This window comes from Symphalangus syndactylus, chromosome 12, assembly GCF_028878055.3.
Source record: "Symphalangus syndactylus isolate Jambi chromosome 12, NHGRI_mSymSyn1-v2.1_pri, whole genome shotgun sequence".
Lineage (NCBI taxonomy): Eukaryota > Metazoa > Chordata > Mammalia > Primates > Hylobatidae > Symphalangus > Symphalangus syndactylus.
The window spans coordinates 74,017,258-74,037,168 of record NC_072441.2 but is presented as its reverse complement, the minus strand read 5'-3'; the positions used below and the strand labels follow the sequence as shown (position 1 = coordinate 74,037,168).

The following is a 19,911-nucleotide window of genomic DNA, read 5'->3' as shown; positions in this document are numbered from 1 at the left end:
TCAATTTCACTTACCTGTTCTGCACCAGCATTTATTTTTGTGTGGAGGAGATCACCATGCATGGTCCTATACATGTGTAACGGTATGGAATGATGAAGGGCAGTGTCCTTTAGGATATTTGGAGATATATATCTATATATATATATCTATATATATATATACACACCTGAAGAAACCAATCATTACATATATATATGTAAGCGGAATCCTTCATCACAAAGATAAGGATGTGAAGAAAACGAGGTTCTTTTGTAACCCTAAACGTTCTAGTCTGCGCATCACAAGCCATTATTTGAAGAAGGGTGCCCAGGCTCCAGCTGGTCGCCGAAAGGTTGCTCCGCAACGGAGGCTAAGCACCAGATTCTTTGGGAGAGAACAGACGAGGCAGCGGGAGGGAATAAAGGGACAGGCGGACGTCACTTCTGCTTGCCAGCTCCGGCAGTTAGAGGGTCGGCTGAGTTGGCGGAGGGTGGTGCGGGAGAGCCGACGGGGACTGGGAAAGGCACTGTCGGTGACATCACGGATAGGGCGACTTCTATGTAGATGAGGCAGCGCAGAGGCTGGCTGCTTGGCCACATGCTGCTTCGCCACGAAGGAGTTCTCGTGCCGTGGGAGGGGGGTTCAGGACCGCTGGTGGGACCTGAGAGTCCCAGCTGTGTGTCAGGGCTAGGAGGGCTCGGGGGTGCGCGGGGCAAGTGACCGTGCGTGTAAGGGGGAGGCGCGTGAGGCTGTGGCGGGGCGGAGGTGCAGGAGCTCATACTTACCTGGCAGGGGAGATACCATGATCATGAAGGTGGTTTTCCCAGGGCGAGGCTTATCCATTGCACTCCGGATGTGCTGACCCCTGCGATTTCCCCAAATGTGGGAAACTCGACTGCATAATTTGTGGTAGTGGGGGACTGCGTTCGCGCTTTCCCCTGGCTTTTTGTCGTGGTTTGAAGAACAGGCTGCCCGTTAAGCGTTACCGCTTTCTTCCGTTGCTTTGCCGCTTTGGCGGTGCCCTTGGGTGTTATTGTTGCACTCAGGAGGCTGGAAGACAGGAAGTGGCATGTCGCCGTCCTTCTCCTCGCTGGAGAAGTAAGAAGTGTCAGCCGTTGAGTTGTGAGCCTGTTTATCACAAGCTAACTAGCGCGAAGGCTGCATAGCTCTTCCCTTTCAACGTAAGGCTGCTTATTGCAGAAATGGATCCCTGGTCTCCAGTCTCTTGGGTTCTCACGCTCTGTAGGGTCCGGCCCCACAGGGTCGGTGGGTCTCTCCCCGTGTGCAGAGACGAGAGGTTGTAGAAATAGAGACGCGAGACAAAGAGATAAAAGAAAAGGAAGCTGGGCCCGGGGGACCACTACCACCAATGCGCGGAGACCCGTAGTGGCCCCGAATGTCTGCCTGCGCTGTTATTTATTGGATACAAAGCAAAAGGGGCAGGGTAAAGAGTTTGAGTCATCTCCAATGACAGGTAAGGTCACGTGGGTCACGTGTCCGCTGGACAGGGGGCCCTTCCCTGCCTGGCAGCTGAGGCAGAGAGAGAGAGAGAGGAGAGGAGACAAAGAGAAAGACAGCTTAGGCCATTATTTCTGCATATCAGAGACTAACTAGTACTTTCACTAATTTACTACTGCTATCTAGAAGGCAGAGAGCCAGGCAGGCGGGCAGGATGGAACGTGAAGGCGGACTAGGAGCGTGAGCACTGAAGCACAGCATCACAGGGAGAGGGTTAGGCCTCCGGATAACTGCGGGCAAGCCTGACTGATGTCGGGCCCTCCACAAGAGGTGGAGGAGCAGAGTCTTCTCTAAACTCCCCCGGGGAAAAGGAGGCTCCCTTTCCCGGCCTGCTACGCGGCGGCTGGTGTTCCTTGACACTTTTCGCTACCGCTAGACCACGGTCCGCCTGGCAACGGGCGTCTTCCCAGACGAAGGCGTCACCGCTAGACCAAGGATCCCTTCTGGTGGCCCTGTGCTGGGCATAACGGAAGGCTCGCACTCTTGTCTTCTGGTCACTCCTCACCGTGTCCCCTCAGCTCCTATCTCTGTAGGGCCTGGTTTTTCCTAGGTTATGATTACAGAGCGAGGATTATCATAATATGGGAATAAAGAGATATTACTACCAGCTAATGACTATTGATATTGATATATAATCATATCTAAGATCTATCTCTGGTATAACTCTTCTTGTTTTATGTTTTATTATACTGGAACAGCTCGTGTCCTCGGTCTCTTGCCTCGGCGCCTGGGTGTCTTGCCGCCCACGACCCTCCGTGAAAGTTTTCGTGTTTTTCTCTAGCCTCCAGAGTCACGTTTCACACAGCCCCTGCTCCTAACCGCAGCCCCCTCAGGAGTTTGTAGGATTTCTGTGCTAGCGGGGAACGTGTTCTCACTTCACAGAGCCAGGTACCAGCTACGCAGAGGGGGGCTGTTCTCTGGGATGGAAGCAGGGCCTTTGGGGCTCTTGGTGTCCCCGTTCTTTCGAAGACATAACACGCTTACTTTGTGGAGGGGAACGGCTCTCCCGGAGCCCAGGTGCCCTGACGCAATTCATCGAGGCCCGCAGGTCAGAACCGCAGTCTCACCTGTCTTGGCCGACATGCGCTGCGATCCTCCCCGAAATATAAGGCGGGAAGATTTATGAGGAGACGGGTCCAGTTTCCCTACTCTCTCCTGCCGTTTTCATAGCTAGTCTTTGTTCAGACTTTATTGAAGCGACAGCTTCTTGTTTGACGTCCCGCTTCTACATCCTACATCCACTGCCAGGCAACCTTCTAGTCAGCAAGCCGACCCACCCTTCCCACCCGCAAGCAGCCCTTTCCTATTTCTGGCGCCAGTGTAATCCCCCGTCAATCTTTCTTCAAGCCCCCGCTTATCACCTTCACGGACAGAAAATACGTAGCTGTCTCTCAACCTGCGGTTTGCACCTGACGTGCGTCAGTAGCCTGGCAAATTCCTTAATACCCCTTCTCAAATGGCACTGACAATTCGTCTCCTTTTAACTCCCAGAAGTGTCTAATTGCTTTTGTCCCTGCACTAGATGAGTAGTAAGTAGTGTTTCAGTACAGAAGAAAACCCCAGGCCTAGCGACGGCGGTTCGGGGCTTTTTGCCAGCCTCTCCCAGGGTGCGTTTTCTGACCTCACCAGTTTTCTGAGCAACTGAGGTCAGGAATGTGAGACCAGCCTGACCAACATGGCGAAACCCCGTCTGTACTAAAAATACAAAAAGAACAAAACAAAACAAAATTGACCAGCGTGGTGGTGTATGTCAGTAAGTCTGTAATCCCAACTACTCAGGAGGCTGAGGCAGGAGAATCGCTTGAACCCAGGAGGCAGAGGTTGCCGTGAGCTGAGATCCTGCCACTGCAATACAGCCTGGGCAACAGAGTGAGGCCCTGTCAAAAAAAGAAAGAAAGAAAGAAAAAAGAGAAAAAAGCAAAACAATTAGCAGGTTAGTAGAAATATAATGCACACGAGAATGATCATCATGAAGACGATCTGTATTCCAGAATAGTAAGGGATCCTATTCCATTAGGGAGCCAACTGAAAACATCAAATCCCAGTTCACACCCCAGGGTGTGATGTCACGTGCCTGTAGTCCCAGCTACTCGGGAGGATTAGTAAGGAGGTTTGCTTGAATTCATGAGGTCAAGGCAGAAGCAACCCTGATCATGTCCCTGTACTCCAGCCCGGTGGACAGTGAGACCTTGTCTCAAAAACAAACAAAAAAAACAGACGAAAAACCCCACAAAGCCAGACAACAACAACAAATCTTCGCCTCACTCTGAAATGACAGCGGCAAACATCACTTTGCTATTGGAAAATTGAAAGGAAAACACTCCCTCTTGCTGTCAACCTGCCCTCCTGCTCTAACATGTCTGACCCATGGCTCAAAATGCCCAAAAGCTGATGTACTCAATTTCACTTACCTGTTCTGCACCAGCATTTATTTTTGTGTGGAGGAGATCACCATGCATGGTCCTATACATGTGTAACGGTATGGAATGATGAAGGGCAGTGTCCTTTAGGATATTTGGAGATATATATCTATATATATATATCTATATATATATATACACACCTGAAGAAACCAATCATTACATATATATATGTAAGCGGAATCCTTCATCACAAAGATAAGGATGTGAAGAAAACGAGGTTCTTTTGTAACCCTAAACGTTCTAGTCTGCGCATCACAAGCCATTATTTGAAGAAGGGTGCCCAGGCTCCAGCTGGTCGCCGAAAGGTTGCTCCGCAACGGAGGCTAAGCACCAGCTTCTTTGGGAGAGAACAGACGAGGCAGCGGGAGGGAATAAAGGGACAGGCGGACGTCACTTCCGCTTGCCGGCTCCGGCAGCGAGAGGGTCGGCTGAGTTGGCGGAGGGTGGTGCGGGAGAGCCGACGGGGACTGGGAAAGGCACTGTCGGTGACATCACGGATAGGGCGACTTCTATGTAGATGAGGCAGCGCAGAGGCTGGCTGCTTGGCCACATGCTGCTTCGCCACGAAGGAGTTCTCGTGCCGTGGGAGGGGGGTTCAGGACCGCTGGTGGGACCTGAGAGTCCCAGCTGTGTGTCAGGGCTAGGAGGGCTCGGGGGTGCGCGGGGCAAGTGACCGTGCGTGTAAAGGGGGAGGCGCGTGAGGCTGTGGCGGGGCGGAGGTGCAGGAGCTCATACTTACCTGGCACGGGAGATACCATGATCACGAAGGTGGTTTTCCCAGGGCGAGGCTTATCCATTGCACTCCGGATGTGCTGACCCCTGCGATTTCCCCAAATGTGGGAAACTCGACTGCATAATTTGTGGTAGTGGGAGACTGCGTTCGCGCTTTCCCCTGGCTTTTTGTCGTGGTTTGAAGAACAGGCTGCCCGTTAAGCGTTACCGCTTTCTTCCGTTGCTTTGCCGCTTTGGCGGTGCCCTTGGGTGTTATTGTTGCACTCAGGAGGCTGGAAGACAGGAAGTGGCATGTCGCCGTCCTTCTCCTCGCTGGAGAAGTAAGAAGTGTCAGCCGTTGAGTTGTGAGCCTGTTTATCACAAGCTAACTAGCGCGAAGGCTGCATAGCTCTTCCCTTTCAACGTAAGGCTGCTTATTGCAGAAATGGATCTCTGGTCTCCAGTCTCTTGGGTTCTCACGCTCTGTAGGGTCCGGCCCCACAGGGTCGGTGGGTCTCTCCCCGTGTGCAGAGACGAGAGGTTGTAGAAATAGAGACGCGAGACAAAGAGATAAAAGAAAAGGAAGCTGGGCCCGGGGGACCACTACCACCAATGCGCGGAGACCCGTAGTGGCCCCGAATGTCTGCCTGCGCTGTTATTTATTGGATACCAAGCAAAAGGGGCAGGGTAAAGAGTTTGAGTCATCTCCAATGACAGGTAAGGTCACGTGGGTCACGTGTCCGCTGGACAGGGGGCCCTTCCCTGCCTGGCAGCTCAGGCAGAGAGAGAGAGAGAGGAGAGGAGAGGAGAGGAGACAAAGAGAAAGACAGCTTAGGCCATTATTTCTGCATATCAGAGACTAACTAGTACTTTCACTAATTTACTACTGCTATCTAGAAGGCAGAGAGCCAGGCAGGCGGGCAGGATGGAACGTGAAGGCGGACTAGGAGCGTGAGCACTGAAGCACAGCATCACAGGGAGAGGGTTAGGCCTCCGGATAACTGCGGGCAAGCCTGACTGATGTCGGGCCCTCCACAAGAGGTGGAGGAGCAGAGTCTTCTCTAAACTCCCCTGGGGAAAAGGAGGCTCCCTTTCCCGGCCTGCTACGCGGCGGCTGGTGTTCCTTGACACTTTTCGCTACCGCTAGACCACGGTCCGCCTGGCAACGGGCGTCTTCCCAGACGAAGGCGTCACCGCTAGACCCAGGATCCCTTCTGGTGGCCCTGTGCTGGGCATAACGGAAGGCTCGCACTCTTGTCTTCTGGTCACTCCTCACCGTGTCCCTTCAGCTCCTATCTCTGTAGGGCCTGGTTTTTCCTAGGTTATGATTACAGAGCGAGGATTATCATAATATGGGAATAAAGAGATATTACTACCAACTAATGACTATTGATATTGATATATAATCATATCTAAGATCTATCTCTGGTATAACTCTTCTTGTTTTATGCTTTATTATACTGGAACAGCTCGTGTCCTCGGTCTCTTGCCTCGGCGCCTGGGTGTCTTGCCGCCCACGACCCTCCGTGAAAGTTTTCGTGTTTTTCTCTAGCCTCCAGAGTCACGTTTCACACAGCCCCTGCTCCTAACCGCAGCCCCCTCAGGAGTTTGTAGGATTTCTGTGCTAGCGGGGAACGTGTTCTCACTTCACAGAGCCAGGTACCAGCTACGCAGAGGGGGGCTGTTCTCTGGGATGGAAGCAGGGCCTTTGGGGCTCTTGGTGTCCCCGTTCTTTCGAAGACATAACACGCTTACTTTGTGGAGGGGAACGGCTCTCCCGGAGCCCAGGTGCCCTGACGCAATTCATCGAGGCCCGCAGGTCAGAACCGCAGTCTCACCTGTCTTGGCCGACATGCGCTGCGATCCTCCCCGAAATATAAGGCGGGAAGATTTATGAGGAGACGGGTCCAGTTTCCCTACTCTCTCCTGCCGTTTTCATAGCTAGTCTTTGTTCAGACTTTATTGAAGCGACAGCTTCTTGTTTGACGTCCCGCTTCTACATCCTACATCCACTGCCAGGCAACCTTCTAGTCAGCAAGCCGACCCACCCTTCCCACCCGCAAGCAGCCCTTTCCTATTTCTGGCGCCAGTGTAATCCCCCGTCAATCTTTCTTCAAGCCCCCGCTTATCACCTTCACGGACAGAAAATACGTAGCTGTCTCTCAACCTGCGGTTTGCACCTGACGTGCGTCAGTAGCCTGGCAAATTCCTTAATACCCCTTCTCAAATGGCACTGACAATTCGTCTCCTTTTAACTCCCAGAAGTGTCTAATTGCTTTTGTCCCTGCACTAGATGAGTAGTAAGTAGTGTTTCAGTACAGAAGAAAACCCCAGGCCTAGCGACGGCGGTTCGGGGCTTTTTGCCAGCCTCTCCCAGGGTGCGTTTTCTGACCTCACCAGTTTTCTGAGCAACTGAGGTCAGGAATGTGAGACCAGCCTGACCAACATGGCGAAACCCCGTCTGTACTAAAAATACAAAAAGAACAAAACAAAACAAAATTGACCAGCGTGGTGGTGTATGTCAGTAAGTCTGTAATCCCAACTACTCAGGAGGCTGAGGCAGGAGAATCGCTTGAACCCAGGAGGCAGAGGTTGCCGTGAGCTGAGATCCTGCCACTGCAATACAGCCTGGGCAACAGAGTGAGGCCCTGTCAAAAAAAGAAAGAAAGAAAGAAAAAAGAGAAAAAAGCAAAACAATTAGCAGGTTAGTAGAAATATAATGCACACGAGAATGATCATCATGAAGACGATCTGTATTCCAGAATAGTAAGGGATCCTATTCCATTAGGGAGCCAACTGAAAACATCAAATCCCAGTTCACACCCCAGGGTGTGATGTCACGTGCCTGTAGTCCCAGCTACTCGGGAGGATTAGTAAGGAGGTTTGCTTGAATTCATGAGGTCAAGGCAGAAGCAACCCTGATCATGTCCCTGTACTCCAGCCCGGTGGACAGTGAGACCTTGTCTCAAAAACAAACAAAAAAAACAGACGAAAAACCCCACAAAGCCAGACAACAACAACAAATCTTCGCCTCACTCTGAAATGACAGCGGCAAACATCACTTTGCTATTGGAAAATTGAAAGGAAAACACTCCCTCTTGCTGTCAACCTGCCCTCCTGCTCTAACATGTCTGACCCATGGCTCAAAATGCCCAAAAGCTGATGTACTCAATTTCACTTACCTGTTCTGCACCAGCATTTATTTTTGTGTGGAGGAGATCACCATGCATGGTCCTATACATGTGTAACGGTATGGAATGATGAAGGGCAGTGTCCTTTAGGATATTTGGAGATATATATCTATATATATATATCTATATATATATATACACACCTGAAGAAACCAATCATTACATATATATATGTAAGCGGAATCCTTCATCACAAAGATAAGGATGTGAAGAAAACGAGGTTCTTTTGTAACCCTAAACGTTCTAGTCTGCGCATCACAAGCCATTATTTGAAGAAGGGTGCCCAGGCTCCAGCTGGTCGCCGAAAGGTTGCTCCGCAACGGAGGCTAAGCACCAGCTTCTTTGGGAGAGAACAGACGAGGCAGCGGGAGGGAATAAAGGGACAGGCGGACGTCACTTCCGCTTGCCGGCTCCGGCAGCGAGAGGGTCGGCTGAGTTGGCGGAGGGTGGTGCGGGAGAGCCGACGGGGACTGGGAAAGGCACTGTCGGTGACATCACGGATAGGGCGACTTCTATGTAGATGAGGCAGCGCAGAGGCTGGCTGCTTGGCCACATGCTGCTTCGCCACGAAGGAGTTCTCGTGCCGTGGGAGGGGGGTTCAGGACCGCTGGTGGGACCTGAGAGTCCCAGCTGTGTGTCAGGGCTAGGAGGGCTCGGGGGTGCGCGGGGCAAGTGACCGTGCGTGTAAAGGGGGAGGCGCGTGAGGCTGTGGCGGGGCGGAGGTGCAGGAGCTCATACTTACCTGGCACGGGAGATACCATGATCACGAAGGTGGTTTTCCCAGGGCGAGGCTTATCCATTGCACTCCGGATGTGCTGACCCCTGCGATTTCCCCAAATGTGGGAAACTCGACTGCATAATTTGTGGTAGTGGGGGACTGCGTTCGCGCTTTCCCCTGGCTTTTTGTCGTGGTTTGAAGAACAGGCTGCCCGTTAAGCGTTACCGCTTTCTTCCGTTGCTTTGCCGCTTTGGCGGTGCCCTTGGGTGTTATTGTTGCACTCAGGAGGCTGGAAGACAGGAAGTGGCATGTCGCCGTCCTTCTCCTCGCTGGAGAAGTAAGAAGTGTCAGCCGTTGAGTTGTGAGCCTGTTTATCACAAGCTAACTAGCGCGAAGGCTGCATAGCTCTTCCCTTTCAACGTAAGGCTGCTTATTGCAGAAATGGATCTCTGGTCTCCAGTCTCTTGGGTTCTCACGCTCTGTAGGGTCCGGCCCCACAGGGTCGGTGGGTCTCTCCCCGTGTGCAGAGACGAGAGGTTGTAGAAATAGAGACGCGAGACAAAGAGATAAAAGAAAAGGAAGCTGGGCCCGGGGGACCACTACCACCAATGCGCGGAGACCCGTAGTGGCCCCGAATGTCTGCCTGCGCTGTTATTTATTGGATACCAAGCAAAAGGGGCAGGGTAAAGAGTTTGAGTCATCTCCAATGACAGGTAAGGTCACGTGGGTCACGTGTCCGCTGGACAGGGGGCCCTTCCCTGCCTGGCAGCTCAGGCAGAGAGAGAGAGAGAGGAGAGGAGAGGAGAGGAGACAAAGAGAAAGACAGCTTAGGCCATTATTTCTGCATATCAGAGACTAACTAGTACTTTCACTAATTTACTACTGCTATCTAGAAGGCAGAGAGCCAGGCAGGCGGGCAGGATGGAACGTGAAGGCGGACTAGGAGCGTGAGCACTGAAGCACAGCATCACAGGGAGAGGGTTAGGCCTCCGGATAACTGCGGGCAAGCCTGACTGATGTCGGGCCCTCCACAAGAGGTGGAGGAGCAGAGTCTTCTCTAAACTCCCCTGGGGAAAAGGAGGCTCCCTTTCCCGGCCTGCTACGCGGCGGCTGGTGTTCCTTGACACTTTTCGCTACCGCTAGACCACGGTCCGCCTGGCAACGGGCGTCTTCCCAGACGAAGGCGTCACCGCTAGACCCAGGATCCCTTCTGGTGGCCCTGTGCTGGGCATAACGGAAGGCTCGCACTCTTGTCTTCTGGTCACTCCTCACCGTGTCCCTTCAGCTCCTATCTCTGTAGGGCCTGGTTTTTCCTAGGTTATGATTACAGAGCGAGGATTATCATAATATGGGAATAAAGAGATATTACTACCAACTAATGACTATTGATATTGATATATAATCATATCTAAGATCTATCTCTGGTATAACTCTTCTTGTTTTATGTTTTATTATACTGGAACAGCTCGTGTCCTCGGTCTCTTGCCTCGGCGCCTGGGTGTCTTGCCGCCCACGACCCTCCGTGAAAGTTTTCGTGTTTTTCTCTAGCCTCCAGAGTCACGTTTCACACAGCCCCTGCTCCTAACCGCAGCCCCCTCAGGAGTTTGTAGGATTTCTGTGCTAGCGGGGAACGTGTTCTCACTTCACAGAGCCAGGTACCAGCTACGCAGAGGGGGGCTGTTCTCTGGGATGGAAGCAGGGCCTTTGGGGCTCTTGGTGTCCCCGTTCTTTCGAAGACATAACACGCTTACTTTGTGGAGGGGAACGGCTCTCCCGGAGCCCAGGTGCCCTGACGCAATTCATCGAGGCCCGCAGGTCAGAACCGCAGTCTCACCTGTCTTGGCCGACATGCGCTGCGATCCTCCCCGAAATATAAGGCGGGAAGATTTATGAGGAGACGGGTCCAGTTTCCCTACTCTCTCCTGCCGTTTTCATAGCTAGTCTTTGTTCAGACTTTATTGAAGCGACAGCTTCTTGTTTGACGTCCCGCTTCTACATCCTACATCCACTGCCAGGCAACCTTCTAGTCAGCAAGCCGACCCACCCTTCCCACCCGCAAGCAGCCCTTTCCTATTTCTGGCGCCAGTGTAATCCCCCGTCAATCTTTCTTCAAGCCCCCGCTTATCACCTTCACGGACAGAAAATACGTAGCTGTCTCTCAACCTGCGGTTTGCACCTGACGTGCGTCAGTAGCCTGGCAAATTCCTTAATACCCCTTCTCAAATGGCACTGACAATTCGTCTCCTTTTAACTCCCAGAAGTGTCTAATTGCTTTTGTCCCTGCACTAGATGAGTAGTAAGTAGTGTTTCAGTACAGAAGAAAACCCCAGGCCTAGCGACGGCGGTTCGGGGCTTTTTGCCAGCCTCTCCCAGGGTGCGTTTTCTGACCTCACCAGTTTTCTGAGCAACTGAGGTCAGGAATGTGAGACCAGCCTGACCAACATGGCGAAACCCCGTCTGTACTAAAAATACAAAAAGAACAAAACAAAACAAAATTGACCAGCGTGGTGGTGTATGTCAGTAAGTCTGTAATCCCAACTACTCAGGAGGCTGAGGCAGGAGAATCGCTTGAACCCAGGAGGCAGAGGTTGCCGTGAGCTGAGATCCTGCCACTGCAATACAGCCTGGGCAACAGAGTGAGGCCCTGTCAAAAAAAGAAAGAAAGAAAGAAAAAAGAGAAAAAAGCAAAACAATTAGCAGGTTAGTAGAAATATAATGCACACGAGAATGATCATCATGAAGACGATCTGTATTCCAGAATAGTAAGGGATCCTATTCCATTAGGGAGCCAACTGAAAACATCAAATCCCAGTTCACACCCCAGGGTGTGATGTCACGTGCCTGTAGTCCCAGCTACTCGGGAGGATTAGTAAGGAGGTTTGCTTGAATTCATGAGGTCAAGGCAGAAGCAACCCTGATCATGTCCCTGTACTCCAGCCCGGTGGACAGTGAGACCTTGTCTCAAAAACAAACAAAAAAAACAGACGAAAAACCCCACAAAGCCAGACAACAACAACAAATCTTCGCCTCACTCTGAAATGACAGCGGCAAACATCACTTTGCTATTGGAAAATTGAAAGGAAAACACTCCCTCTTGCTGTCAACCTGCCCTCCTGCTCTAACATGTCTGACCCATGGCTCAAAATGCCCAAAAGCTGATGTACTCAATTTCACTTACCTGTTCTGCACCAGCATTTATTTTTGTGTGGAGGAGATCACCATGCATGGTCCTATACATGTGTAACGGTATGGAATGATGAAGGGCAGTGTCCTTTAGGATATTTGGAGATATATATCTATATATATATATCTATATATATATATACACACCTGAAGTAACCAATCATTACATATATATATGTAAGCGGAATCCTTCATCACAAAGATAAGGATGTGAAGAAAACGAGGTTCTTTTGTAACCCTAAACGTTCTAGTCTGCGCATCACAAGCCATTATTTGAAGAAGGGTGCCCAGGCTCCAGCTGGTCGCCGAAAGGTTGCTCCGCAACGGAGGCTAAGCACCAGCTTCTTTGGGAGAGAACAGACGAGGCAGCGGGAGGGAATAAAGGGACAGGCGGACGTCACTTCCGCTTGCCGGCTCCGGCAGCGAGAGGGTCGGCTGAGTTGGCGGAGGGTGGTGCGGGAGAGCCGACGGGGACTGGGAAAGGCACTGTCGGTGACATCACGGATAGGGCGACTTCTATGTAGATGAGGCAGCGCAGAGGCTGGCTGCTTGGCCACATGCTGCTTCGCCACGAAGGAGTTCTCGTGCCGTGGGAGGGGGGTTCAGGACCGCTGGTGGGACCTGAGAGTCCCAGCTGTGTGTCAGGGCTAGGAGGGCTCGGGGGTGCGCGGGGCAAGTGACCGTGCGTGTAAAGGGGGAGGCGCGTGAGGCTGTGGCGGGGCGGAGGTGCAGGAGCTCATACTTACCTGGCACGGGAGATACCATGATCACGAAGGTGGTTTTCCCAGGGCGAGGCTTATCCATTGCACTCCGGATGTGCTGACCCCTGCGATTTCCCCAAATGTGGGAAACTCGACTGCATAATTTGTGGTAGTGGGGGACTGCGTTCGCGCTTTCCCCTGGCTTTTTGTCGTGGTTTGAAGAACAGGCTGCCCGTTAAGCGTTACCGCTTTCTTCCGTTGCTTTGCCGCTTTGGCGGTGCCCTTGGGTGTTATTGTTGCACTCAGGAGGCTGGAAGACAGGAAGTGGCATGTCGCCGTCCTTCTCCTCGCTGGAGAAGTAAGAAGTGTCAGCCGTTGAGTTGTGAGCCTGTTTATCACAAGCTAACTAGCGCGAAGGCTGCATAGCTCTTCCCTTTCAACGTAAGGCTGCTTATTGCAGAAATGGATCCCTGGTCTCCAGTCTCTTGGGTTCTCACGCTCTGTAGGGTCCGGCCCCACAGGGTCGGTGGGTCTCTCCCCGTGTGCAGAGACGAGAGGTTGTAGAAATAGAGACGCGAGACAAAGAGATAAAAGAAAAGGAAGCTGGGCCCGGGGGACCACTACCACCAATGCGCGGAGACCCGTAGTGGCCCCGAATGTCTGCCTGCGCTGTTATTTATTGGATACAAAGCAAAAGGGGCAGGGTAAAGAGTTTGAGTCATCTCCAATGACAGGTAAGGTCACGTGGGTCACGTGTCCGCTGGACAGGGGGCCCTTCCCTGCCTGGCAGCTCAGGCAGAGAGAGAGAGAGAGGAGAGGAGAGGAGAGGAGACAAAGAGAAAGACAGCTTAGGCCATTATTTCTGCATATCAGAGACTAACTAGTACTTTCACTAATTTACTACTGCTATCTAGAAGGCAGAGAGCCAGGCAGGCGGGCAGGATGGAACGTGAAGGCGGACTAGGAGCGTGAGCACTGAAGCACAGCATCACAGGGAGAGGGTTAGGCCTCCGGATAACTGCGGGCAAGCCTGACTGATGTCGGGCCCTCCACAAGAGGTGGAGGAGCAGAGTCTTCTCTAAACTCCCCTGGGGAAAAGGAGGCTCCCTTTCCCGGCCTGCTACGCGGCGGCTGGTGTTCCTTGACACTTTTCGCTACCGCTAGACCACGGTCCGCCTGGCAACGGGCGTCTTCCCAGACGAAGGCGTCACCGCTAGACCCAGGATCCCTTCTGGTGGCCCTGTGCTGGGCATAACGGAAGGCTCGCACTCTTGTCTTCTGGTCACTCCTCACCGTGTCCCTTCAGCTCCTATCTCTGTAGGGCCTGGTTTTTCCTAGGTTATGATTACAGAGCGAGGATTATCATAATATGGGAATAAAGAGATATTACTACCAACTAATGACTATTGATATTGATATATAATCATATCTAAGATCTATCTCTGGTATAACTCTTCTTGTTTTATGTTTTATTATACTGGAACAGCTCGTGTCCTCGGTCTCTTGCCTCGGCGCCTGGGTGTCTTGCCGCCCACGACCCTCCGTGAAAGTTTTCGTGTTTTTCTCTAGCCTCCAGAGTCACGTTTCACACAGCCCCTGCTCCTAACCGCAGCCCCCTCAGGAGTTTGTAGGATTTCTGTGCTAGCGGGGAACGTGTTCTCACTTCACAGAGCCAGGTACCAGCTACGCAGAGGGGGGCTGTTCTCTGGGATGGAAGCAGGGCCTTTGGGGCTCTTGGTGTCCCCGTTCTTTCGAAGACATAACACGCTTACTTTGTGGAGGGGAACGGCTCTCCCGGAGCCCAGGTGCCCTGACGCAATTCATCGAGGCCCGCAGGTCAGAACCGCAGTCTCACCTGTCTTGGCCGACATGCGCTGCGATCCTCCCCGAAATATAAGGCGGGAAGATTTATGAGGAGACGGGTCCAGTTTCCCTACTCTCTCCTGCCGTTTTCATAGCTAGTCTTTGTTCAGACTTTATTGAAGCGACAGCTTCTTGTTTGACGTCCCGCTTCTACATCCTACATCCACTGCCAGGCAACCTTCTAGTCAGCAAGCCGACCCACCCTTCCCACCCGCAAGCAGCCCTTTCCTATTTCTGGCGCCAGTGTAATCCCCCGTCAATCTTTCTTCAAGCCCCCGCTTATCACCTTCACGGACAGAAAATACGTAGCTGTCTCTCAACCTGCGGTTTGCACCTGACGTGCGTCAGTAGCCTGGCAAATTCCTTAATACCCCTTCTCAAATGGCACTGACAATTCGTCTCCTTTTAACTCCCAGAAGTGTCTAATTGCTTTTGTCCCTGCACTAGATGAGTAGTAAGTAGTGTTTCAGTACAGAAGAAAACCCCAGGCCTAGCGACGGCGGTTCGGGGCTTTTTGCCAGCCTCTCCCAGGGTGCGTTTTCTGACCTCACCAGTTTTCTGAGCAACTGAGGTCAGGAATGTGAGACCAGCCTGACCAACATGGCGAAACCCCGTCTGTACTAAAAATACAAAAAGAACAAAACAAAACAAAATTGACCAGCGTGGTGGTGTATGTCAGTAAGTCTGTAATCCCAACTACTCAGGAGGCTGAGGCAGGAGAATCGCTTGAACCCAGGAGGCAGAGGTTGCCGTGAGCTGAGATCCTGCCACTGCAATACAGCCTGGGCAACAGAGTGAGGCCCTGTCAAAAAAAGAAAGAAAGAAAGAAAAAAGAGAAAAAAGCAAAACAATTAGCAGGTTAGTAGAAATATAATGCACACGAGAATGATCATCATGAAGACTATCTGTATTGCAGAATAGTAAGGGATCCTATTCCATTAGGGAGCCAACTGAAAACATCAAATCCCAGTTCACACCCCAGGGTGTGATGTCACGTGCCTGTAGTCCCAGCTACTCGGGAGGATTAGTAAGGAGGTTTGCTTGAATTCATGAGGTCAAGGCAGAAGCAACCCTGATCATGTCCCTGTACTCCAGCCCGGTGGACAGTGAGACCTTGTCTCAAAAACAAACAAAAAAAAACAGACGAAAAACCCCACAAAGCCAGACAACAACAACAAATCTTCGCCTCACTCTGAAATGACAGCGGCAAACATCACTTTGCTATTGGAAAATTGAAAGGAAAACACTCCCTCTTGCTGTCAACCTGCCCTCCTGCTCTAACATGTCTGACCCATGGCTCAAAATGCCCAAAAGCTGATGTACTCAATTTCACTTACCTGTTCTGCACCAGCATTTATTTTTGTGTGGAGGAGATCACCATGCATGGTCCTATACATGTGTAACGGTATGGAATGATGAAGGGCAGTGTCCTTTAGGATATTTGGAGATATATATCTATATATATATATCTATATATATATATACACACCTGAAGTAACCAATCATTACATATATATATGTAAGCGGAATCCTTCATCACAAAGATAAGGATGTGAAGAAAACGAGGTTCTTTTGTAACCCTAAACGTTCTAGTCTGCGCATCACAAGCCATTATTTGAAGAAGGGTGCCCAGGCTCCAGCTGGTCGCCGAAAGGTTGCTCCGCAACGGAGGCTAAGCACCAGCTTCTTTGGGAGAGAACAGACGAGGCAGCGGGAGGGAATAAAGGGACAGGCGGACGTCACTTCCGCTTGCCGGCTCCGGCAGCGAGAGGGTCGGCTGAGTTGGCGGAGGGTGGTGCGGGAGAGCCGACGGGGACTGGGAAAGGCACTGTCGGTGACATCACGGATAGGGCGACTTCTATGTAGATGAGGCAGCGCAGAGGCTGGCTGCTTGGCCACATGCTGCTTCGCCACGAAGGAGTTCTCGTGCCGTGGGAGGGGGGTTCAGGACCGCTGGTGGGACCTGAGAGTCCCAGCTGTGTGTCAGGGCTAGGAGGGCTCGGGGGTGCGCGGGGCAAGTGACCGTGCGTGTAAAGGGGGAGGCGCGTGAGGCTGTGGCGGGGCGGAGGTGCAGGAGCTCATACTTACCTGGCAGGGGAGATACCATGATCACGAAGGTGGTTTTCCCAGGGCGAGGCTTATCCATTGCACTCCGGATGTGCTGACCCCTGCGATTTCCCCAAATGTGGGAAACTCGACTGCATAATTTGTGGTAGTGGGGGACTGCGTTCGCGCTTTCCCCTGGCTTTTTGTCGTGGTTTGAAGAACAGGCTGCCCGTTAAGCGTTACCGCTTTCTTCCGTTGCTTTGCCGCTTTGGCGGTGCCCTTGGGTGTTATTGTTGCACTCAGGAGGCTGGAAGACAGGAAGTGGCATGTCGCCGTCCTTCTCCTCGCTGGAGAAGTAAGAAGTGTCAGCCGTTGAGTTGTGAGCCTGTTTATCACAAGCTAACTAGCGCGAAGGCTGCATAGCTCTTCCCTTTCAACGTAAGGCTGCTTATTGCAGAAATGGATCCCTGGTCTCCAGTCTCTTGGGTTCTCACGCTCTGTAGGGTCCGGCCCCACAGGGTCGGTGGGTCTCTCCCCGTGTGCAGAGACGAGAGGTTGTAGAAATAGAGACGCGAGACAAAGAGATAAAAGAAAAGGAAGCTGGGCCCGGGGGACCACTACCACCAATGCGCGGAGACCCGTAGTGGCCCCGAATGTCTGCCTGCGCTGTTATTTATTGGATACCAAGCAAAAGGGGCAGGGTAAAGAGTTTGAGTCATCTCCAATGACAGGTAAGGTCACGTGGGTCACGTGTCCGCTGGACAGGGGGCCCTTCCCTGCCTGGCAGCTCAGGCAGAGAGAGAGAGAGAGGAGAGGAGAGGAGAGGAGACAAAGAGAAAGACAGCTTAGGCCATTATTTCTGCATATCAGAGACTAACTAGTACTTTCACTAATTTACTACTGCTATCTAGAAGGCAGAGAGCCAGGCAGGCGGGCAGGATGGAACGTGAAGGCGGACTAGGAGCGTGAGCACTGAAGCACAGCATCACAGGGAGAGGGTTAGGCCTCCGGATAACTGCGGGCAAGCCTGACTGATGTCGGGCCCTCCACAAGAGGTGGAGGAGCAGAGTCTTCTCTAAACTCCCCTGGGGAAAAGGAGGCTCCCTTTCCCGGCCTGCTACGCGGCGGCTGGTGTTCCTTGACACTTTTCGCTACCGCTAGACCACGGTCCGCCTGGCAACGGGCGTCTTCCCAGACGAAGGCGTCACCGCTAGACCCAGGATCCCTTCTGGTGGCCCTGTGCTGGGCATAACGGAAGGCTCGCACTCTTGTCTTCTGGTCACTCCTCACCGTGTCCCTTCAGCTCCTATCTCTGTAGGGCCTGGTTTTTCCTAGGTTATGATTACAGAGCGAGGATTATCATAATATGGGAATAAAGAGATATTACTACCAACTAATGACTATTGATATTGATATATAATCATATCTAAGATCTATCTCTGGTATAACTCTTCTTGTTTTATGTTTTATTATACTGGAACAGCTCGTGTCCTCGGTCTCTTGCCTCGGCGCCTGGGTGTCTTGCCGCCCACGACCCTCCGTGAAAGTTTTCGTGTTTTTCTCTAGCCTCCAGAGTCACGTTTCACACAGCCCCTGCTCCTAACCGCAGCCCCCTCAGGAGTTTGTAGGATTTCTGTGCTAGCGGGGAACGTGTTCTCACTTCACAGAGCCAGGTACCAGCTACGCAGAGGGGGGCTGTTCTCTGGGATGGAAGCAGGGCCTTTGGGGCTCTTGGTGTCCCCGTTCTTTCGAAGACATAACACGCTTACTTTGTGGAGGGGAACGGCTCTCCCGGAGCCCAGGTGCCCTGACGCAATTCATCGAGGCCCGCAGGTCAGAACCGCAGTCTCACCTGTCTTGGCCGACATGCGCTGCGATCCTCCCCGAAATATAAGGCGGGAAGATTTATGAGGAGACGGGTCCAGTTTCCCTACTCTCTCCTGCCGTTTTCATAGCTAGTCTTTGTTCAGACTTTATTGAAGCGACAGCTTCTTGTTTGACGTCCCGCTTCTACATCCTACATCCACTGCCAGGCAACCTTCTAGTCAGCAAGCCGACCCACCCTTCCCACCCGCAAGCAGCCCTTTCCTATTTCTGGCGCCAGTGTAATCCCCCGTCAATCTTTCTTCAAGCCCCCGCTTATCACCTTCACGGACAGAAAATACGTAGCTGTCTCTCAACCTGCGGTTTGCACCTGACGTGCGTCAGTAGCCTGGCAAATTCCTTAATACCCCTTCTCAAATGGCACTGACAATTCGTCTCCTTTTAACTCCCAGAAGTGTCTAATTGCTTTTGTCCCTGCACTAGATGAGTAGTAAGTAGTGTTTCAGTACAGAAGAAAACCCCAGGCCTAGCGACGGCGGTTCGGGGCTTTTTGCCAGCCTCTCCCAGGGTGCGTTTTCTGACCTCACCAGTTTTCTGAGCAACTGAGGTCAGGAATGTGAGACCAGCCTGACCAACATGGCGAAACCCCGTCTGTACTAAAAATACAAAAAGAACAAAACAAAACAAAATTGACCAGCGTGGTGGTGTATGTCAGTAAGTCTGTAATCCCAACTACTCAGGAGGCTGAGGCAGGAGAATCGCTTGAACCCAGGAGGCAGAGGTTGCCGTGAGCTGAGATCCTGCCACTGCAATACAGCCTGGGCAACAGAGTGAGGCCCTGTCAAAAAAAGAAAGAAAGAAAGAAAAAAGAGAAAAAAGCAAAACAATTAGCAGGTTAGTAGAAATATAATGCACACGAGAATGATCATCATGAAGACTATCTGTATTGCAGAATAGTAAGGGATCCTATTCCATTAGGGAGCCAACTGAAAACATCAAATCCCAGTTCACACCCCAGGGTGTGATGTCACGTGCCTGTAGTCCCAGCTACTCGGGAGGATTAGTAAGGAGGTTTGCTTGAATTCATGAGGTCAAGGCAGAAGCAACCCTGATCATGTCCCTGTACTCCAGCCCGGTGGACAGTGAGACCTTGTCTCAAAAACAAACAAAAAAAAACAGACGAAAAACCCCACAAAGCCAGACAACAACAACAAATCTTCGCCTCACTCTGAAATGACAGCGGCAAACATCACTTTGCTATTGGAAAATTGAAAGGAAAACACTCCCTCTTGCTGTCAACCTGCCCTCCTGCTCTAACATGTCTGACCCATGGCTCAAAATGCCCAAAAGCTGATGTACTCAATTTCACTTACCTGTTCTGCACCAGCATTTATTTTTGTGTGGAGGAGATCACCATGCATGGTCCTATACATGTGTAACGGTATGGAATGATGAAGGGCAGTGTCCTTTAGGATATTTGGAGATATATATCTATATATATATATCTATATATATATATACACACCTGAAGTAACCAATCATTACATATATATATGTAAGCGGAATCCTTCATCACAAAGATAAGGATGTGAAGAAAACGAGGTTCTTTTGTAACCCTAAACGTTCTAGTCTGCGCATCACAAGCCATTATTTGAAGAAGGGTGCCCAGGCTCCAGCTGGTCGCCGAAAGGTTGCTCCGCAACGGAGGCTAAGCACCAGCTTCTTTGGGAGAGAACAGACGAGGCAGCGGGAGG

General features: G+C 51.6%; 5 non-coding genes across 5 annotated transcripts; all 5 read left to right on the top strand.

Moving 5' to 3' along the window:
* Window positions 1–756: 756 nt before the first annotated feature.
* LOC134734999 (U1 spliceosomal RNA) lies at window positions 757–920 on the top strand. Its single transcript, XR_010117863.1, has one exon. It is a non-coding gene; the product is annotated as a U1 spliceosomal RNA (small nuclear RNA).
* Window positions 921–4,651: 3,731 nt separating this feature from the next.
* On the top strand, window positions 4,652–4,815 carry LOC134734918 (U1 spliceosomal RNA). Its single transcript, XR_010117799.1, has one exon. It is a non-coding gene; the product is annotated as a U1 spliceosomal RNA (small nuclear RNA).
* Window positions 4,816–8,556: 3,741 nt separating this feature from the next.
* On the top strand, window positions 8,557–8,720 carry LOC134734915 (U1 spliceosomal RNA). The gene has a single exon (XR_010117796.1). It is a non-coding gene; the product is annotated as a U1 spliceosomal RNA (small nuclear RNA).
* A 3,741-nt stretch (window positions 8,721–12,461) lies between these two features.
* Window positions 12,462–12,625, top strand: LOC134734914 (U1 spliceosomal RNA). Its single transcript, XR_010117795.1, has one exon. It is a non-coding gene; the product is annotated as a U1 spliceosomal RNA (small nuclear RNA).
* A 3,742-nt stretch (window positions 12,626–16,367) lies between these two features.
* LOC134735082 (U1 spliceosomal RNA) lies at window positions 16,368–16,531 on the top strand. Its single transcript, XR_010117941.1, has one exon. It is a non-coding gene; the product is annotated as a U1 spliceosomal RNA (small nuclear RNA).
* The last annotated feature ends 3,380 nt before the right edge of the window (window positions 16,532–19,911 follow it).